A 22,903-nucleotide genomic window follows, 5' to 3' on the forward strand; every position below is an offset into this window, starting at 1 on the left:
TGCAATTTATGATTAAATATAACCTGAGTCTTGAAGGGCAATATGCTGAAAAGCTGTGCATTAGCTTTTCCACCAGTGACTTCACGAAGGCTGTTTTAAAATTAACTACTCATAAAAGTTAAATAGAAAAATATTGATGATGTTCAGGTCTTTTAATTAGTTCTACATCCCCCTAATAGTCTAAAAGCAAAGGTACACTTTTATAGAAAACAGTTTCTTTAGAAACAGGACCAGTTTTTTCACTCCCAAACCTTTTATTTTCTTTTCTGGAACTAGTCCAGGGCCTCCCAGACTTATAAGCTCCTGTGTCCAGACCTCCCATATATGCAGGTGGCTGGTCCAGTGTGGGAGGCCTGACTTCTCCTGCCACTATGTTACCCTCTTGCTGCCAGGGCCATCTTTAGTGGGAATTCAGGGAAGGCAGTATAACAGCACCCTTGCTCCCAGGGTCAATGTTAGGTCTCAGGATCTGGGTGGTTTGGTACTGCTCAGAACATGTATCTGGGCCATCGAATGAGTTCTGGACTGGAGTAAAAAGGACCCTATTCCCTCCATTATTCCTCAGTCCCCACCCAAGCCCTAAGTTTCCTTTGTTCCTTCCCAGCAGTCATCTATTTCTCACAGACCCTTCCCTCACCCCTTTAGTGGTTAGAAGAGTTTTCATTCAGGGGGAATTCCTCTAGGACAAGTTCCCTGTCCTACCCAGCCTGGATTAAATAATACTCCCTTAATCTGTGCGATCATAATGCCTGGCCATAGGCTGATCTCTGTTTCTATGACTCTATCTCTCACTAGACTATGAACTCTCTTGAGGGCAGGTGCTGGCTTTTTCATCTCTCTATCCGTATTACATATCTAGTGAAGAACATATCAAAAGTACTCAACAAATATATATTGAGTATATAGATGAAGCTGTGACTTTGGCAATATTGGCTACTGCCACTTAGCTAAGCATTTGCTCCTGGGGAGAAACCTTATCAAATGAAGTCAGTTCTCTAAAATTAACCAGGTAACAAAAGAATCTTTACACACATTGTCAAACATTTAAATGTAGCATTCAAAAGTTCTTTCATATGCATATTTTTAAGCATTAGTTTAATTAACACTGACACTTTGAAAGTCCTAGAAATAATCAGAATCATTAATGTCAGCCTGACAATGGTATAAAGAAAGTTTCTGTAATATAGACCAAACTGCTTTCACAAGACTGTCTGGAAATAAGTAGCTCACTGTAAAATTTATGACTTGCTTTATATATTAATCAACGGTACAGTGGTGCTCTAACAAGGTTAAAAGTGTTCTCTGATTTCCATTATAAAGATAATTTCAATCAAGCAGTCTAACAGTCTAATAGTGTAGGTCATTCTATAATTCAATTGTACTAATGACTCTGGCATGCATGCAAACAACAGAATAAAACAGGCTGAGAGCCCAAACCTAGAAAAAATGCTGTATTAAAAACAACAATGATTTGCATCTTACATTTTCAATGACCTTTATAGTACTCATCTGCAAATTAAATAGAATCATTCCTCATGGCCCAACAGATACCTTTTGTTCCTGCCCATCCATTTTGTGTAAATTATATACGTTGACCTTTAATTGGCTATAACTGAAGCACATTTTGAGCAACACTTTTATATCAATTTGCTTAGGCTTGTGCAACAGTCAAAGCTGGGAGAAACAAGACTGACAGTTTTTATTCACTATTTCTATAGTGAGCCATATTTCAGAGGTTCTTCTAGTCTCAGTTGCGTATTTATATTTGATTCCTTCCTCATAAAGAATTTCTCAGGTAACTTGTAAAAACACAGATCTGAAAATATCTTGGCAAGAAATTTCATCTTCTGCCTATTTTATTTTTCTTTTTCACATAAAAACGCTCATAATAGTCTGTGCATTGAAATCCATACTAATGTTGCATCTATTGTGATTTCTAGGAATCCTACAATCAAAAAGCAGAGAAAATCAAGAAGCATCTTAGAAGCTAATTTGAATATCTTTAGGTAGCAGAAGATACAATAATTCTAAAAATAAGCCTTAGAAGCATACAATGTCATATCAAAAAAAAAAAAAAAAAAAGGAAGGTATGGCAGAAAGAATACTGGTGTTATTGTCAGAAGCCATGTTTCAGTCCTAGTTTGACATTAACTGGTTGATCTTTGGCAATTCCTTTGCCTCTAATCATATGCCTCAGTTTTCTTGTCTTCAAAATGAAGAAACAAAACTAGATATTTGAGGGCCATTCAAAATGTCGTTCTCTACCTCTAAATGGAAAGTAAAGAAGAAATGATTTTTTAAAAACCACAAACTTTAGGTAAGAGGAAGGAGAGACAAGGATAAGTGAGGATACTTTACAGGATTAGAGATGAGGAGAAAATTTTGATAACAGAAACAAAGGTCCTAACCCAAAGACAGTATTTCTCTAGGATGTTTTGAAGAACAGACCATTAAGGGAAGCTTGTAATTTCAGAGGATACCTCCCATGGCACCCCTAACAGAGAAGAATCCTGGTTTACACAAATGCCGTGGGGCTAAGCAAAAAAAAATTTCCAGGTCGTATGGCCTTTCTTGGACATGTATGCATGGGTGACGTTGGACTATTTATCCATATTTCTAGACTTAAGCATTTCACTTTCCCCTGTAAGTTGATTTTTAAATTAACCATACAGTACAAAAGCAAACTTCTTGAAGAATTTACAGATTTTTTTCTTTGATCAAAGAACTTGTAGATGCTACAAAAGTAACCACTTAGTGTTTGTTTTTCTTGTCTTCACAAAAGGCAGCCATATCTCACTTGCTTACTTTGTCATATTTCTAACCCTCACTTTTCTACTTTGGTGGTTTGTCTACTACACCCAACCAACTAAATCTCCCTATTCTGCCTTGAAAAGATAAAACAAGGAAATGTCTGCCCTGTCTCTATGTTAAGCCTTCCTAGCTGCTGGGTGATAGATTTGTTTCCTTTTTTATCCAATAGCCTCTTTCATTCTGTAGAGTAGAGCTCCCCCAACAGATGTCTTCACTTGCTGCTTCTTGAAAACTATGCATTGCCTTACAAATTGCATTCAATGAGTATTTTGTTCTTCCTCTTTTGTGGTCACTTTGAAATCCAAGGCCAGGGTCCAGGATAGTTGGTTGTGGTGGATGTGAGATAGGGTTTCCAGCTAATACTTAAGCTGGGAAGTCTAGATGCTGTATTAAGAGAAGTGTATGAAGGAAATAAAGGAGATACAGGTAAGTAATTTAGATCCTGGGAAGACTGATGGCCTGTACAATCAGGATGCAAGGTTCAGAGACTCAGATAAGGATCTATGAAACATGAGACCAGGGACCCAATCACAAAATCTGGGAAAGAAAAAAGCAGCATCCACACAGAGTCTGATTGGCAGGCTCATGAAAGTAGCAAAAAGGGAACTTGAATCTTAAGCCACTTACTGACAAAGCCAGAGTAATAGGTGGAAATCAAAGTTGGGAGAATGGATGAGGGAAAGCAGAGCATTTATAACCTGAAAAAAATCAGAAGTCTAGGTTAGTTCATCTGGGCTGCCCCAAACCTTAAACAAATAGGGCAGGCATGGAATTAATTGACTAAGGAAACTGAAGAGTTGGATGGGAAAGTAAATGATAACTCTAGCTCTTCTTTAAAAGGCAAAGGTGAGGTAAAAAAATAATAATAACCAATTTTCAAGTGCTGAGAAGCCTTTAATCATCCTTATGATGAGTCTAGTCAAGCAAAATGATGAAGAGATTAGGGCAGATGTACAGATGGCTTCGCTCATCTTTTCACCTCCTAATTTCTAGCCAAAAAGATAAAGAGAAACAAATACACAGTTCAGGAGAAAGAGATCTGTAGAGGATCTAAATCACCCAAAGTGGCATCTGAAATGATTGGATTCCTCCATTCCCTGTGCAGCTTTCCCCTTGCTTGGGCCTCTAGTTCAGTTCTTTGAAGGCAATCCACTAAAGATCCTTGGTATCAAGAGTTCACATTTCTTTCTTCTTCTTCTTCTTTTTTTTTTTTTTTTTTTTGAGACAGGATCTCACTCTGTTACCCAGGCTACAGTGCAGTGGCACAATCATGGCTCACTGCAGCCTCGACTCCCCAGCCTCAAGTGATACTCCCACCTCAGCCTCATGAATAGCTGGGACCACAGGTGCACAGGACCACACCTGGCTAATTTTTGTATTTTTGTAGAGACAGGTTTTGACCATGTTGCCCAAGTTGGTCTCAACCTGAGTTGAGCTACTACTCAGCCATTAAAAGGAATGAAATAATATCTTTTGCAGCAACTTGGATGGAGTTGGAGGCCATTATTCCAAGTGAAGTAACAAAGGAGTAGAAAACCAAAAACCATATGTTCTCACTTATAAGTGGGAGCTAAGCTATGAGTATATACAAAGGCATGCAGAGTGATATAATGGACTTTAGAGACTCAAAAGGGGGAGGGTGAAAGGGGAGCCTGAGACAAAAAAGAAAACTACACATTAGGTTCCATGTACACTACTCTGGTGATTCATGGACTAAAATCTCAGAATTCGCCACTATATAGTTCATCCATGGAACAAAAAAACTACTTGCACCCCAAAAGCTATTGAAATAAAATTTTTTAAAAATCTAAATTGTTGCCTAAAGACACTAGAAAGAAGAGCACATTAAACATAAATCAAGCAGTAGGAAGGAAATAACAAATTAGAGTGAAAATCAGTGAAAACTAGAATAGAAAACCAATAGGGAAAAATTGACAAAATCAAAAGTTGGTTCTATGAATAGATCAACAGGTTTGATAAACCTTTAGCTAGACTGACCAACAAAAAAAGTAGAAAATACTCAAATTACTATAATCAGGAATGAAAGAGAAGGGACACTACTACTGGCCTTATATACATAAAAAGAATTATACGAGAATGCTTTAAAAAACTGTATGCCAACAAATTAGAGAGCAGATATGAAATGTACAAGTTCCAAAATGATTCTTAAAAACTATCAAAACTGACTCAAGAAGAAATAAAAATTAGAATAATCCTATAACAAAAAGTTTGAATTAATGCTTTTAAAACTTTCCACAAAAAAAAAGCATAGGATCAGATGGCCTTACTGGCAAATTCTACAAAACATTTAAAGAACAGTTAATACCAATCCTTCTGAAACTCTTCCAAATAGAAGATCTTTAGAAGAGGAAGGAATACATCGCAAGTCATTCTATGAAGCCAGTATTACCCTGATAACAAAAGTAGACAAAAATCACAAGAAAACTATAGACCAATATTTCTGTTAAGGACAGATATAAAAATCTTCAACAAAATCCTAGCAAATTGAATCCAGCAAAATATAAACAGCATCATATACCATGACCAGGCGAGATTTATCCCAGAAATGCAAGGTTGATTTAACATCTGGTAATCAATGTAATATATCATATGAATAGAATAAAGGATACATCCCCATGATTATCTCATCAGTTTCTAAAGAGGAATTAATAAAATCCAACATGCTTTGATGATAATAAAAACAATCAACAAACTGGGAATACAAAGGAACTTCCTCAACTTGAAAAAGAGTATTTATAAAAAAGTCACAGCCAATACTATACTTAATGGGAAAAGACTGAGGCTTTTCACCTAAAATCAGGAAAAAGACAGGGATATCCATTGTTGCTAGTTCTATTTGATGTTGTACTGGAGGTTCAAGCCACAGCAATGAGGAAGGAAAAGGAAAGAAGTAAAAAGAGAGAAGGAAGGAAGGAAGAAAGGGAAGGAAGGAAAAAGAAACAAAAGGCATGCAGGTTAGAAAGGTAGAAATGAAACTGTATATGCATCTGTATTTGCAGATAATGTTATCTTGTGTATAGAAAACACCAAAGACTGACAATCTCTCTCTCTCTCACTCACACACACACACACACACACACACACACAATTAAAACTAATAAACAAGTTCAGCAATGGTAGTGGGTACAAGATCAGTATACGAAAATCAATTTATGTACTCTAGTAATAAATAACCCAAAATGAAATTAATAAAACAATTCCATTTACAATAACTTGAAGATGATAATATTTAGGAATAAATGTAGCAAAAGAAGTGTAAGGCTTTTACACTGAAAACTACAAAATATCATTGAAAGAAATTAAGTATCTAAATAAGTGAAAAGACATTGATATGTTAGAAGACTTAATGTCAAGATGGCAATACCCCCTAAATTATCTACAGATTTAATACAATCGCTATCAAAATCTCAGCTGACTTATTTGCATAAATTGACAAGTTGCTCATAAAATTCATATGGAATTGCAAGGGGCCCCAAATAGCCAAAACAATCTTGAAAAGAAGAGCAAAGTTCGAGAACTCAAACTTCCCATTTTCTTAACTTGCTACAAAGTATTCAAAGCAACGTGGCACTGGCTTAATGATAGACATAGAGATCAATGAAATAGAATTGAGAGCCAAAAAAAAAAAAAAAAAAACACCCTACATACATTTATGGTCAATTGAATTTTGATGATAGTGCCAAGACAATTCATGGGGGAAAGAACAGTCTTTTCAACAAATGGAACTTGGGACAAAAGGATATCCACATACAGAAGAATGAAGTTGTACCACTACCTCATACCACATACAAAAATTAGCTCAAATGAACTGTAGACCTATATTTAAGGGCTGATTCTATGAAATTCTTAGAAGAAATCATAGGTATAAATCTTTATGCCCTTGGATTAGGCAGTGATTTCTTAGATATGACATATAAATAAATATATAAATTGAACTTCATCAAAATCACAATTTTTGAGTTAAAAAGACATTATCAGGAAAGTGAAAAGACATCCCAGAATATAGGAGAAAATAATTACAGGCTGGAGGCAGTGGCTCACGCCTATAATCCCAACACTTTCGGAGGCTGAGGCGGGTGGATCGCTTGAGCCCATGAGTTCAAGACTAGCCTGGGCAACATGGCGAAATCTCGTCTCTACAAAAAATACAACAATTAGCCTGGTGTGGTGGTGTGTGCCTGTAGTCCCAGCTACTTGGGAGACTGAGGTGAGAGGATTACTTGAGCCCAGGAATTTGAGGCTGCAGAGAGATGTGATCACACCACTGCATTCCAGCCTGCATGATAGAGTGAGATCCTGTTTCAAAAAACAAAAAAAAAAGTAAATCATGTATGTGATAAGGGTCTAGTATCCAGAATATGTAAATAATCCTTACAATTGAACAATGAAATGACAAATAGCCCAGTTTAAAAATTAAGATTTCAATAGACATTTTACCAGAAAAGATCTGGCCAATAAGCACATGAAAATCACTCAACATCATTAATCATAAGGGAAATTCAAATGAAAACCACAATGAGATACCACTTAAAATCCACTACGATGGTTGTAATAGAAAAAGGTAGATAATAACAATTGTTGGTGTGGATGTGGATAAATTGGAACCCTCACATTGTTGGTGGGAAAGTAAAATGGCTCAGCTTCATTGGAAAACAGTTTGGCAGTTCTTCAAACAGGTAAATAAAGAGTTACCACATGGCTCATGATTCCACTGCTAGGTATATTCCCAAGAGAGATGAAACATAGATCTACACAAAGATCTGTGCACAAATGTTCATAGCAACACTATTCATAATAACCAAGAAGTGGAAGAAAACCAAATGTCCATCAACTGATAAGAGACAAACAAAATGTGGTATATACATACAATCGAATATTATTCATCCACAAAAAGTAATGTAGTGATCCATGCTACAATGTGACTGAACCTTGAAAACATGCTAACTGAAAGAGGCAGATGCAAAAGGCCATATATTTTATGATTCCATTTATGTAAAATGTTCAGAACAGACTAATCGATAGAGACAGAAAGCCAGATTAGTCTTTGCCAGGTATGGGGGACAGTGGAGATGGGGAGTAATAGGGGAGTAATAGCTAACTGGTACTGAGTTCCTTTTGGGGTGATACAAATCTTCTAATGCTGATTATGGTAATGGTTGCACAACTCCATGAATATACTAAAAACCAGTGAATTGCACATTTGAAATAGTTGAATTGATGAATTGTATTCTATATGAATTATATTTCAATAAAGCTGTTTTAAAAAAGAAGTAATGTGGTATAATTTACCACTAATGCAATGGGAATAATGATTTGGACTTGAAATTAAATTAATATAAAAGTAAAAGATGCTCCAGACAAAGAAATATTATTCAACACTAAAAAGAAATGAACTATCTAGCCACGAAAAGACATGGAGGAAACTTAAAAGCATATTACTAAGTGAAAGAAGCTAATGTGAAAATAGTATAATTCCAACTATGTGACATTCTGGAAAAGGCAAAAGCATGGAGACAGTAAAAAGGTCGGTGGTTATCAGAGGTTAGTGGAGAGGGAGGGATGAACAGGTGAAGCACAGAACATTTTTATAACAGTGAACCAATTCTGCATGATACTAGAATGGTGGATACATGCTGTTACATTTGTCAAAACCCACCAAGAATGAAACCTAATGTAAATGACAGACTTTGGGTGATAATGATGTTTCAATGTAGGTCCATCCGTTGTAACAAATGTAACACTCTGTTGAAGGATGTTGCTAGTGAGGGAGGGTGTGTGCATGGAGCAGGTAGGAGGTATAAACGAACGCTCCGTAATTTCTGCTCAATTTTGCTATATGAACTCCACACCCCTTTAGCTTGATTTCTTGATTTAACAGAAAAATTAAATACCTGTTATGCATAAGATTATGTATACTAGGGGATGAAGAAAGAATAGTAGTCTCACATAATAAGACTGCTGTTTGATTTAAGAAAATGGCAAATATATCATAGTTGAGACATAATATGTTTCTACATTTTTAAAATCTAGAATTTGTGACATTGTATTGTGGCAGCATGAGTGGGGCAATGATTATATTAAGTAAATACTGCAGGAGACATATGTCTGGAAAAAAATCATTTTCAAAATAATCTGATTCACTTTTTGTTTTTTTCAGACAGGGTCTCGCTCTGTTGCCCAGGCTGGAGTACAGTGGCGTGATCAATGTTCACTACAGTCTCAACCTCCCAGGCTCAAGCAATCCTCCCACCTCAGACTCCGGAGTAGCTGGGACCACAGGCATGCACCAGAACACCAGCTATTTTTTGTTGTTGTTATTTGTAGAGACAAGGTCTCATTATGTTGCCACTGGTCTCCAACTCCTGGGTTCAAGGGATCCTCCCGCCTCAGCCTCCCAAAGTGCTGGGATTACAGGCGTGAGCCATTGCACCAGGTCTCTGATTCACCTTTCATCTTCCTTGTACTTCTGTTAAACTCCCTTCACCCCCACTGTCATTGCTTTCCCCTTTCCTTCCATCAAAGAAACAGTGATAACCCAAATCCCAAGAATCAGAAAGGTAGCTGTAATTCATTATAAAAGAGGAAAGACCCTGAGTAGGCAAGATAGATAAGAAGAGACAAGTAAATTTAAGGACCCAATAAAAGGAAAATATCTAAAACAAGGGGATATCATTAAATTATCCAAGATTTGTAATAGACATCTATTCATTTTATACCCAACCTAAATTTAATCATCATTTAACAGTGGTACCCAGAAAAACAATTTAGCATTATACTGCACAATTCACACTCCAAAACAAAGGAGCCATAAACACAGCTTGAGTCTTCCCTCTACTCCCAGGGATTTCAGCACTAAATCTGAGCAAAAGAAGATGAATGCTAAAAATCCCCATAGAGAATCCAGATATATCACACTGCCCTTTATTCATGAGTCTTCTGTAAAGACCACTGTGAGTAGTTACAAAACTTGTGTGTTCAACTTGGTCTGCTTGGCTGTGAATCAATCTATCCGAACATCTGGGGGATATGATTGATTCTCCTGTTTATTAGTGGCAAAGGTTGGGCAAATAGAAGCAGAGGACTACAGTCGTACATGCTGAATAAACTTGTTCAGAGACACAGCAGTTTCTGAATGCAAAGACTAGCAGGAACTTCAACAGGAAAAGATAGAATTGTCCTATTTATCATCATTAGTTATTGTCATTACTCTCTTAGTGTGCCTAATTTATAAATTAAACTTTATCACAGGTATGTATGTATAGGGGAAAAAAAACACAGTATACACAGGGTTTAGAACTATCTGGTTTCAGGCATCCACCGAGAATCAGGCATCCACTGGATGTCTTGGAACATATCTCTCTGTGGATATGGGGATATTAGTGTATTTGGGTTGTCAGCTCCTGACATAGGGCCTTTGTCATAGGAGTGGGGTAAATATTTATCAATGATGGTGCTGTTAATGAGAGTACCCCAAAGATGAGTGCCTCCATGTGAGAGAAGGTCTAGGAAGAAAAGGCTATTTTGCCTCACAGCAGATTAAATAGATCATGTTACATGTCAGATTTTATAGTGCTGCCATGTGTTAGGCATTGTTGCAAATTTTCATAGTAGTTCTGTGAGGTTGGTATTTTTATCCCCATTCTATAGTTGAAACAACCAAGGCTCAGAGATTATACTATATGCTCATGTCACTAAGATAAAGAACAGTTGAATAGAAATTCACATTCTGGCCAGATGCAGTGCCTCATGCCTGTAATCCCAGCACTTTGGAGGCTGAGGTGAGAGGATCACTTGAGCCCAGGAGTTGGAGACCAAGTCTGGGCAAACAGCGAGACCCTGTCTCTCAAAAAAGAAAAAAAAAATACAAAAATTAGCCAGGCGTGGTGGTGCACACCTGTAGTCCCAGTTATGGCGTGGGGCAAGGGGTGAGGTAGAAAGATCCCTTGAGCCCAGAAGGAAGAGGTTGCAGTGAGCCGAGATGGCGCCACTGCACTCCAGCCTGGGCAACAGAGTGAGACTTTGTTTCAATAAATTAAAAAAGAGAGGGAGAGAAAGTCACATTCTAACTCCTGAAGCCCATGTTCTTTTCACTGCATCACACAACCTTTTCTTCCTCTGCTCCTTGCAATGCCAAGCTGATCCATTCCTGTGCAGGGTATTGACTCAGCTTTCATCTAGAAGGCTTTGCTCTTAAAAATCTCTGTGGTGCCATTAAAAATGAATGTTGTTGTACTTTATTATTCCTGGTATCTTATAGAGTTTTCGGTCAATGCTAACCAGAACTGAGACAATTCTGAATGGGGCCTTTCAGAGCACAGCAGTTTGAGTCATGCATTAATTGTTTTTAAATCAATGTATTACAGATTCAGGAGAAATGGTAGGGGAGGAAACAGACTTTAAAACTTTATAAACACAGATGTGTGAGGAAAATGTTTCCACCAGTGTGTATTCTTTCATTCGCTGTGATCTGGGAATTGTTAACATCCTTTTCAGAATGATAGAAATCTAACACGAATTCTATAGTTTCTATCTGTCAAGTCTGATTATACTAATTTGTCACAATTATTGTTTTATTTTTAATCAGAGTAGGGACACTAGTTTAGTTCCCTGCTTTTTTGACCAGAATACTTTATGTTTAGAAAACTTGTGAAAAAACCGCTCAAAGATGATTTAAAGTGCTCACAATTTTTTTAAAAATATGCTAGCAGGTTGCTACAGTCAAGAAACTCATTCATTTTGCATTAAGAATTTGTTAAGAGGAATGAGCAGTTGGGTAAATCAGAAACTTAGTTAATAGGGAACTCCTTCCATGTATGGAAAGAGATCATTACAGGGTTTAAAACAGAATAAGAAAGATACAGAGCTTGGTATTTCACAATTCTTTGGATTTCTGGTCTGAAAGAGAGAAAATGTTGAAGCCCTATATGTTTTAAAGTATTTTAAAAATACTTTTAAATACTTTTAAAAATACTTTTTAAGGTATTTTTTCAAAAAGCTCATCAAGAATGAGTGTGTGTGTGTGTGTGTGTGTGTGCGCGCACGCGCGTGTATGTTTTGTTTTGTTTTGTTTTTAGGTAAATGAAATAGGCCCTGATTCTGGAGGAGGCCTGAACTCCAAGCAAATTTAGAAAAATTTAATTAACTCATATAATCTTAATCACTTCATTAGAGGCCTCATCTCTGAATAAGTGTGGGGCCCTGATCCTATAGGATTAGTGTCTTCATAAGAAGCGATACCAGAGAGGTTGTGTTCTCTCTCTCTGTCTCTCTCTATGTCCTCCTCTTTCCCCACAGGGTGCACATGCACCAAGGGAAAGCCATGTTAAAACAGAATGAGATGGCAGCCATCTGCAAGCCAAGAAGAAAGCCCTTACTAGAGACTGAATCTGCCAGGACCTTAATCTTGGAGTTTTAACCCCCGGATCTGTGGGAAAATAAACTTCTGTTGTTTAAGCCAAAAAGAAAAAGAAAAGAAAAAGAAAGAAAACTTTAATTAAGATTAATTAATACAAATATGAGGAAAAGCAGAGAAGAAAAGCTAAGCCCATTGGAAGTTTCCATGCAATTCTCAAGGCCACACGTAGAAAACAGGATGAATAATAACTGAAAGAGTAGGCAAGAATGAAAGACCCTTAGTAACTTCTGGCTCCCCATCCTGCCTCATTCCAGACAACTGAGTCAGCTTATATCCATCTGCAGACAAGGCCAAGCCACGCCCATATATTCTAAGACTGGGTCTGGCCCTGGGCAAGAGATGTACCTCAAAAGTTGCTGCAGTAGAGAGCAATTAGCTGAAGCTGCCTTGCTGCTGGCACCTGCTTCCAAGTCTCTCCGTCTCAGGTCCTTAACTAGGAAAATGGTACTGATAATTCCTTTTCATTAGTATTGTAAACATTAAATGAGTTGATCCAAGTAAAGAGCTTAGAACTGTGTGAGGCACACAGCAAGTGCTTACTAAATAATCACTCTTGTCATCATCTTCCTCATTGTATAGATTAAGGAACAGACATAAAGAAGTTGCTTTTCGCAGGCCACTTGCCTGTGGCAGCACGAGGCAAAGATCCTGTGTTAAAATTCTGAACGAATGTTCTTTATAACTTACAATGTATAGCAGGTAATTTCATAAGGTCCCACATACACTTAAATATTTCTCCCTACAACTGCATCACAGTGACTGAGATCTAGCTTTTTTGATAATCCTTTTTAAGAACTTTCTAGCGATAACTTTGCTGATGAAGTTTGCTTCTCGTGAGAGGGAATGCATTAGAGAACTAGTAGAAGAAGAAATGGGTTTCCTGTGATGACTAAACCATAATCACACATCACCACTCTAAATAAAGTACAGGGTTTGAATGAACAGAACAGAGCAAGGTACAAATTTGAAGCAGAAGGAAAAGAAATGGGTTTAGTGTAGGCATTGGCCAGAGGTCGGGGACAGGCAGCTGGGATAGAAGGGCAAAAGCTTTCCAAAAGAGTTCAGAGGAATTCCTTCACAAACACCGTGCTCTTAGTGTGGGGTTTCATCCATGAAACTGAGCCTGTAACTTAGATCTGATCATTATTTTCTGGAAGCATAAGAGAAACCCACACCCAGAACTCAGTAATGTGTATATGTTGCTGAGATGATTTATAAGCCAAATCAGTCTCCTTCAGCTCTACTACATGAGATTTAATGATAAAAAATAATTCACAGCATAGGTTTGAGTTTGAAAAAGAGGGGTCCATCTATTAACTATATGAAAATACAGAATAACTTTTAAAAATCATATAATGTGTATAAAATTTTTTCTTTGGAAAAAAAGGTAGAACATTAACTGTGAGTAGTACTTGGGCTGCATATTTTATGAGGTTTATTTGTACTGCATATCTTTGATGGGCTCTATTTGTGGCTGAAAGTACAAACACACTGATTACAATCACTCTTCCCTACATTTAGGAACAAAATTAATTATCTGCAAAAAGCAGAAAGGCTTAGATAGACTCTCAGTCAGTAAATGATAATAGACAGCACCCAAATATAATGACTCTGCTTCCTACTTTATCTGTTTTAGGCATTCTGAGTGGAATGAAAAAGGGAAAAATTAATTCACTTCTGAATATTCTTCAGAATGAATTTGAATTGGGTAATAAGGAGGCAGCAATAACCTCCCCTCACCCCCATATGAAACAAGAAAGCAGCCTTGCCGGATTATGTACTTCCAAAGGGGCATTTTAAAAGGACATTAAGAAATCTGTAATTTCACCAAAACAAAGGCTATTTGTTTTACCCCATTAACATTCCCCGCAACAAGGAAGGGAAAAGTAAACTGTAAGCCCTAGAACAGTGCTCAGCACTCAGCACTCAGAAAATTGTGGTTGCTGGTAATGATGACATTTGTATTTTATCTTCCAAAGGCTGCAACATGATGGAAGACATCTGCTCAGAATTCCTTATCTTCGCCTTTTGTAAAATTCTTTATTACAGCAAGTATTAAAATTGCCCCCTACCTTGAGGAAATTACTATAGGACAGTGCAACTTCATTAAAAAATGCTTCTGTGACATTCAAATACGTTTTCCATTTTTAAGGTAGGGGCAGGAGGATTGGTCATTTTAAGAAACGGTCAAGTTAAAAAACATTTTTCTGCCAGATACTTGAGCTAGACAACAAAATGCATAGGCATAAGAGGTCAGTGAGCCAAGGTTACTTGTGGTGCCATTGTGAGTGGATAATGTAGAACTACACTCGCCAAGAGGAACCTTGTGCCAAGTGGGGGAAATTGAATCACAGGGAAATCACAGTGTATATGACTCTATGTTTTGTGCGGCATTCAGCTTTTCTAATGAAGGGAGCAAGTATCCAGGAGCTTTTTTGCCCCCACAAAGTAGGAGGCTACTTTCACTATACTCTGATTCCCTAGCCACTCAACATCTTTTTAAAAAGGCATTGTGGTTACTGTAACCTTGTAGTATAGTTTGAAGTCAGGCAGCGTGATGTCAAAACAGATATATAGACCAATGGATCAGAACAGAGGCCTCAGAAATAACACTACACATCTACAACCATCTGATCTTTGACAAACCTGACAACAAGAAGCAATGGGGGAAAGGATTCCCTATTTAATAAATGGTGCTGGGAAAACTGGCTAGCCATATGCAGAAAACAGAAACTGGACCCCTTCCTTACACCTTATACAAAAATTAACTCAAGATAGATTAAAGACTTAAACGTAAAACCTAAAACCATAAAAACCCTAGAAGAAAACCTAGGCAATACCATTCAGGACACAAGCATGGGCATGACTAAAACACCAAAAGCAATGGCCACGAAAGCCAGAATTGACATGTGGGATCTAATTAAACTAAAGAGCTTCTGCATAGCAAAAGAAACTATCATCAGGGTGAACAGGCAACCTACCAAATGGGAGAAAATTTTTGCAATCTATCCATCTGACAAACGGCTAATATCCAGAATCTACAAGGAACTTAAACAAATTTACAAGAAAAAAACAACCTTATCAAAAAGTGAGCAAAGCATATGAACAGACACTTCTCAAAAGAAGACATTTATGTGGCCAACAAACACATGAAAAAAAGCTCATCATCACTGGTCATTAGAGAAATGCAAATCAAAACCACAATGAGATACCATCTCACGTCAGTTAGAATGGCGATCATTAAAAAGTCAGGAAACAACAGATGCTGGAGAGGATGTGGAGAAATAGAAATGCTTTTACAATGTTGGTGCGGGTGTAAATTAGTTCAACCATCATGGAAGACAGTGTGGCGATTCCTCAAAGATTTAGAACCAGAAATACCATTTGACCCAGCAATCCCATTACTGGGTATATACCCAAAGAATTATAAATCATTCTACTATAAAGACACATGCACATGTAGGTTTACTGCAGCACTGTTCACAATAGCAAAGACTTGGAACCAACCTAAACACCCATCAATATTAGACTGGATAAAGAAAATGTGGCACATATACACCATGGAATACTATGCAGCCATAAAAAAGGATGAGTTCATGTCGTTTGCAGGGACATGGATGAAGCTGGAAACCATCATTCTCAGCAAACTAACACAGGAACAGAAAACCAAACACCATATGTTCTCATTCATAAGTGGCAGTTGGACAATGAGAACACATGGACACAGGAGGGGAACATATCATGATACACTGGGGCCTGTCGGGGGGCGGAGGGTTAGGGAGGGATAGCATTAGGAGAAACACTTAATGTAGATGACAGGTTGATGGGTGCAGCAAACCACAATGGCACATGTATACCTATGTAACAAACCTGCATGTTCTGCACATGTATCCCAGAACTTAAAGTTTATTTTAAAAAAGGCATTGTTGGCTCCCTCACTGTTGTCTCAGGACCACAGGGGTACTCAGAATATCAGGTCATGGTGAGATCTTCTTGGACTTCTGCCTACCTGGGCAAATATCTCTGGCTTTCTAACCTTTCTGAATACAATCTGAGGACGAATCCGTCCTCTGTCACTGCCAGCAGGCATGGATAAGCATGTGCTAACCACTCTGTGGTCATCACAATGCTTCACCCTAGACGTGCAATAAAACAGAAAACTTAATTCAGCGAAGTCACTTAGCAACACAAAACTCCCAACCCTACAGCCTGAACAGAGCAAGAAAGGAAATGACAGCTTAGAGACTGAAAAGAGAGCAGTGGAGTAGCTGGAGGCTCACAGTAGCCGAGTTTACTGCTAATGAAAAGCAACAAACAGGTGCCTCTTTGATATTTTCTTTTTAAAGTATTCTCTGAAGAGCTGAGAAAACTGCCACAGTTCTCAGTATTCGGATGTGCCTTCTGCTACCCTCCAACAGGTGGCACACGGGCCTGCTTTTCGGCTAATCAGTCAGGGTTGAGCTAACTGTCTTTTACTAACTTCTAATTTCCTTGCCAGATCCTCCAAAAGCATTGAGAACTTGAAAGGGTGGGGGACCATGTGTTGGAAGACAATTCTCCATGGATCTCTTGTGTTTTGGCATGTCTTAGGAACAGACGAACTGACTACCCTCTGTTCCAGACTATCCTTTTCAAGTATCTCTGTAGCCTTGGAAGATAGAGATGATATTTCCCTTTAGAATAAAGAGCAGGTGGGCTTACCATCTATTATAAAAGATTTGAGTTCCCTAAGTTCAAAGTTTCTCTTCTATAATACAACTTACTATGTGTACAGGAATCATTCAGTTCTCTTTGCCTTACCCTGTGGGAACTGGGACTCAGGGATCTGGTACAAATGCTAATACTCTGGCTGCTGCTATTGCTGTAAGCAATAAAGTGTCCTTCATCTCTGACTCAGGAGTCTTATGCCATTAACTAACATCGATGAAACTTCAGCAGGCTAACTTGCAATTAGGGTAAAAATCTCAGATCTTTCACAGCTCTTGAGGATGTGTTCCTGCCACATCAGTCCACTGACCACAGAAAGGATGTAAAATTTCTCTCTAAAAATTCAGAACATATAAGCAACTGGCAATTATGCCAAGGCAAAGTCAAGCAATTCTAGATTTAAGAAGAACCCATCTAATTTCTTAACATGACCTGTAATATATGTATAATTTCAGGATGAAACATTTAAAAAGGCTCCCTTTATGTAACCACTTTTTGAAACCTACCATAAAGTTAACATTTATTGCCTAAAACATGGTGCCAATTTTTTTCATTTGTATTCTTGCAATAAATAGGTAATGTGTGTTTTAAAACTATATATTTTCTCCATGGAAATCACTGAAGCTATTTTGATGTGAATGAAAAATGATGGCAGCCTGTAAACAGTTTTTGTCTTTCCAGAAATAAACCTCGTGTAAGTAAAGTTCCTTACCATTGTTCTAGATGCTGACCTGCAGACACCAATTAGGTAGTGAGCCATTTACTTGTTTTTATCACTTTCAAATCACTCGATACTGAAAACAGCTTGTATGAATTCAGACAAGGTATCTCTATCTGAGACTGAAAAATGAAAGTCCAAAGTGATAGCATGAGGAGAAAAACACTGACATTCTGACACCTGAGAAATAACCTCAGCCTTCAACAGTGGAGAGGAAGGTAAGATGACTTACAGTCACTCACACTGACAGCAAAATATAAGAGTTTGATGGAGTTAATTATTATTGAGGATCAACAGAGACTCTTCCCCAGAGCTTCCTGGCACACAAAAATAAATACTGACTTCAGAAATCCTAGCAAAGGAAATGGATGTACTTGGATATGTTAGGTTCTCAGTAGGCAATGTTACTATTATTAAATGCCAAGGACACTCCATACTGGAGATCTGATGTTCTTCTAATGTCCGGGATCAAAGGCAGATGCATTAAAAACTATCTGTTGGTCCAACTGGCAGATTTCCAACTTTGCAAGTAGAAGAGAATCTCTTTCTCACCACCGGCACTGCTCACATAGATTCTAGGCCAAGTCATCTGACTGTGTGACTGGACCTTCCATCACCTGCACAAACATTCCTTCTTCTCCTTGAAACTACTCTGTTCCTTTAAGTGTTAGGAAGATGAAAAATCTCATGCCTTTTAGTACTTCATTGGGAAATACTAGAGCAAAAGTCTCCAAGGAGGGAGAATGAATTCAAAAACTGATTGTGCAGCTGGAAAAACAGTAGGGAGTAATACCGGATATTAAATAATATAATAAAAACCTACTTAGTCTGTGTTTGGGGAATAAAGATTCTGCTGAAGAGAACAGAATTACTTGAGAGAGCAATATAGAGTAATGGTTAAGAGCATGAGCTTTGGAGTCAGACAGATTCAGCTTTGAATACCAGTTCTACCACCTACTAGCCAAGTGACCACTGAGGGCAACACAACAGAGTCATGTGCATCTTTCCAGCTATTCCCTCTGATCCACAGTGGCTACCATAGTGCTTCCATTATTAGATGCTCAATAAATGCTTCCTGTAATGAATACTATTTCAGATAGTGCTAAAATGAATATCACAATGAAAAAAGAAAGGGAGAAATAATGGTGGTAGAAAAGGTTGCAATTCTACACAATGTTCAAGGAAGAACAGAACAAGCCAAGGTAATGAAATTGTGGGAGAGGAAGCACTAACTCTGAGAAATGCTGAAATGAATCAATAAAGATAGTATGTATGTGTGTACACGCAGAAAAATAAAAGTGCAAATTGCCATGTGAAGTCATGTGAGTAGTTACTTTGGGGATTAAAGGAAGTGAACAAAATTACAGACAGTTTTGGGAAAGTTTCTGGGAGAGGGATAAACATCCAACATGCTAATTATTGATCATTTAGTAAATGGATAAATTATACATGAAATATACAATGGCTATGCATATAGTCCACACATAGGTATATGGTAACAGCAATCAAAATGGTTTTCAGGATAAAAACAGTTGTATTTTTAAAAGAAGCTGTGGCATTTAGCAGTTTGGGTGTAACAACACTGAAAATATATGTATTGCAAAATGGTACATATTTGTAGTTGCTTTAAGGTATAAGATGTAGAATTCAATAATGCACTGATAAATTTAATAGTGATACTTTCACCCAAATACTGTTAAAGATCTATTCAATTCTCACTTGGGGCCAAGATATTTATCCTAGTTTGTACAGATACTTACCTCAGTTTGCAAAACAGATCTATTTATAGTCTCATCATTAATACTTTCTTGGATTATCAGCACAAATCTTCTCTTTCCCCCTCCCTCCCTCTCTCCCCTCCCCCCCCCACACACATGTATTTACACACACATTCTCACACACTTACTATTTTTATTTACTTCATTTAGACTAAAATAACATTAAGAGATCTTGGCACCTAAAAATAAGTTTAAGAAAAACTCATTTTTCAATTGACACTTAGATCACTGTAGTAAGAAAGAGTACTGGACTGGGACTTAGTGAGTATTTGCCATGTTCCTGAACCTAACATTGCATTTAATTGCCATATCTCAACCCCATTTTATAGATGAAGAATTAAAGGTCCTAGCTTTGCCACTAATTGTCTGTGGAACATAGGCCATTCACTTCCAACCTCTGGGGCTTATTTTCTTTATCTTCCAAACGAGGTGGCTGGATATGCTCCCAAGGAAGCATCAGAATCAACTGGGACATTTCTTAAACGCAAAATCATTTGGGCCGGGCGTGGTGGCTCAAGCCTGTAATCCCAGCACTTTGGGAGGCCGAGGCGGGCGGATCACGAGGTCAGGAGATCGAGACCATCCTGGCTAACACGGTGAAACCCCGTCTCTACTAAAAATACTAAAAATTAGCCGGGCGACGTGGCGGGCGCCTGTAGTCCCAGCTACTCGGGAGGCTGAGACAGGAGAATGGCGTAAACCCAGGAGGCGGAGCTTGCAGTGAGCCGAGATCGCGCCACTGCACTCCAGCCTGGGTGACAGAGCAAGACTCCGTCTCAAAAAAAAAAAAAAAAAAAAAAGAAAAAAGAAAAAGAAAAATCATTTGGGCACAGTGGCTCAAGCCTGTAATCCTAGCACTTTGGGAGGTTGAGGCAGGTGGATTGCTTGAGACCAGGAGTTCGAGACCAGCCTGGCCAACATAGCGAAATCCCATCTCTACTAAAAATACAAAAAATTAGCCAGATGTCTTGGCACGCGCCTGTAATCCTAGCTACTCGGGAGGCCAAGGCATGAGAATCGCTTGGGCCCGGGAGGCGGAGGTTGCAGTGAGCCAAGATCGAGCCACTGCACTCCAGCCTGGGTGACAGAGTGAGACCCTGTCTCAAAAAACAAAACAGAACAAAACGAAAGAAAATCATCTGACCTCTTCACACATCTTTGGTATCAGAATCTCTCCAGGGGTGGACTCCAGGAATGTGTCTAACAAGTAACCCAGGTGATTGTGATGATGAGCCGAGTTTGAGAACAGGATCCTTTACCACCTCCAGTGGTGCTGCCAGAGAAAATACCCCAGTATTTGTCTGCCTGCCTTCACTTGGTAGTCTGAAGTATTGAGAACTATGCTAGAGAAAACTAAAGCACCAACCAGGCACACTTAAAAAACCGAACAGTACCACACTCACTTAGAAGACCGAAGCAATCTTCATAATCTGGGTAGACGACAGCCACAAAAACAATTAGGCAAAGTCTCTGTGTGGCAGACCGCACGTCATGGCTTAAAACCATCTCGAAAGGATATCCCAGCAGAGCTCAGGAAGAGGATATTTTTAAAGAAGTCTCTCACCACAACTGAACCTCAAGCAGGACTGAATGGCAAGTTTTTACATTTTATCGCAACAGGAAGGTGAGGGTGCTACTGGAGAATCTCATTAAAGCTTTAGTTTTAAACCAGCTTTTGCTTTGGGGCATTCTGTGGGTTTGTTAATGTGAAATAGAGTTCTGCAGCTCTGACTTCCCTTTGCCCTCATAAATGCCCAGTCCCTTTTTGACCTGTACTGAGTATGGGCTGGATCACACCTGGCCAGTGATTCCCCTACCCCCACCATTTGGTACATATTACTTAGAGTTGGTGATCATAAAACACGAACAAGGCAGAGTTTACATATGTTTTCTGGTTTAGTTCAGGCATTCCCTGGGGATGGCAGAATTCACACTCTCATAACCAGCTGGGAGCTGGGAGCAATCAGGCCCTTAATGGCCAAAACAGAAAGGGCTTGCATCACTGAGCACCTCTTGACAGCCAAAGCCTTTCTTCCTGAATGATAATGACATGAAATGCACTCCCCCTGCACTCATGTGCATGCACCTAAAATGTAGCAGGTTTGGCAGCCAGAAATAGCTATCCAATTTAGGTTCACTATGTATTTGCAAAATCCTAATGGAGCTCTTAGAGTAAAAGTCTAGGGGGGCCTAAGTGGGGACAGACTGGTGTGATGGAAAAAGTACTAGATTGTAGCAGCAGAAGACCTTGGATTCTACTTCTGCCTCCTCCATTAATTACATAACTTTGGGTAAGCCTCCCTGAACTTTATTTCTTCCTTTGTAAATCAATGGGATTGGACTAGCTAATCTCTCACAGTCCTTTCAACATTCACATTATGATGAAATGTTCACTATGGTGAAATGTATTCAGTTACACGTCTGTCTACCAACTAGACTGTGACCTTTTCAAGACTTAAGAACTATGTCTTGGGTAGTTTTGAATATCCAGCACCTAGCAAAGTGCCATACACAAAGCAGATGTTTAATAAATGTTTCCTAAATGAACCTTCATGTCTAGTGCCTGATCAAAACAGTGCACTTAATTCTTTATAAGCTCCTCACTTCATTTTTTATGTGTTTAAAAGCACCACACGGCCGGGTGCGGCGGCTCACGCCTGTAATCCCAGCACTTTGGGCAGTCTAGGCGGGTGGATCACCTGAGGTCAGGAGTTCGAGACTAGCCTGACCAATGTGGTGAACTCTCGTCTCTACTAAAAGTACAGAATTAGCCAGGCATGGTGGCGTGCACCTGTAATCCCAGCTTCTCGGGAGGCTGAGGCAAGAGAATCGCTTAGAACTAGGAGGCGGAGGTTGCAGTGAGCAGAGATTATGCCACTGCACTCCAGCCTGAGCAATAGAACGAGACTCTGTCTCAAAAATAAATAAATAAATAAATAAATAAATAAATAAATAAATAAATGCACCACAGGAGGATACTTGTTTTCAAGATCAATTGTGTTGTTGTGAAGTGACCAATATCAGAGGCAACCTTTAAACACTCCTACACCCTGTCTTTAATGTTGTCTCTTTATTTTCCTCTTACTGAAAGTATTTCCACGCCCCTGGCATGCTTTCTTTGTGTCTTACACACGGTAGGCCCTGAATCAGTATTAGGTGAATGAACATATGAATGCATTTACTTTTTCTAGTTTGGTAAAATTTACTTTTGCAGAAGGCCCCAGAATCTGGCCTCAAATTGTGAAGCAGTCAAGGGAATAATTAGCCACTGAAAAACACTGTAATTAGATAGGACATTTTTGTTCATCTTACTATAAAATATTTTCACAGGAAATGTGTTTTAAATGACTAACATTGTGAATGGGGCAATTACAGCAACTCCATAAGTAGTCAGGCTGAGGGTTGCATCATTTTTGTCCTCTTTCCTAGTTTAATTCACCAAAGAAACTAATT

General features: G+C 38.5%; 1 protein-coding gene across 1 annotated transcript in view; it reads right to left on the minus strand.

Moving 5' to 3' along the window:
* Positions 1–22,903, minus strand: part of GPC3 (glypican 3) — a 456,145-nt gene that overhangs the window by 197,176 nt on the left and 236,066 nt on the right. The window lies entirely within an intron of this gene.

Source organism: Trachypithecus francoisi, unplaced genomic scaffold, assembly GCF_009764315.1.
Source record: "Trachypithecus francoisi isolate TF-2019V2 unplaced genomic scaffold, Tfra_2.0 Lachesis_group6, whole genome shotgun sequence".
In the NCBI taxonomy this organism is placed as follows: Eukaryota; Metazoa; Chordata; class Mammalia; order Primates; family Cercopithecidae; genus Trachypithecus; species Trachypithecus francoisi.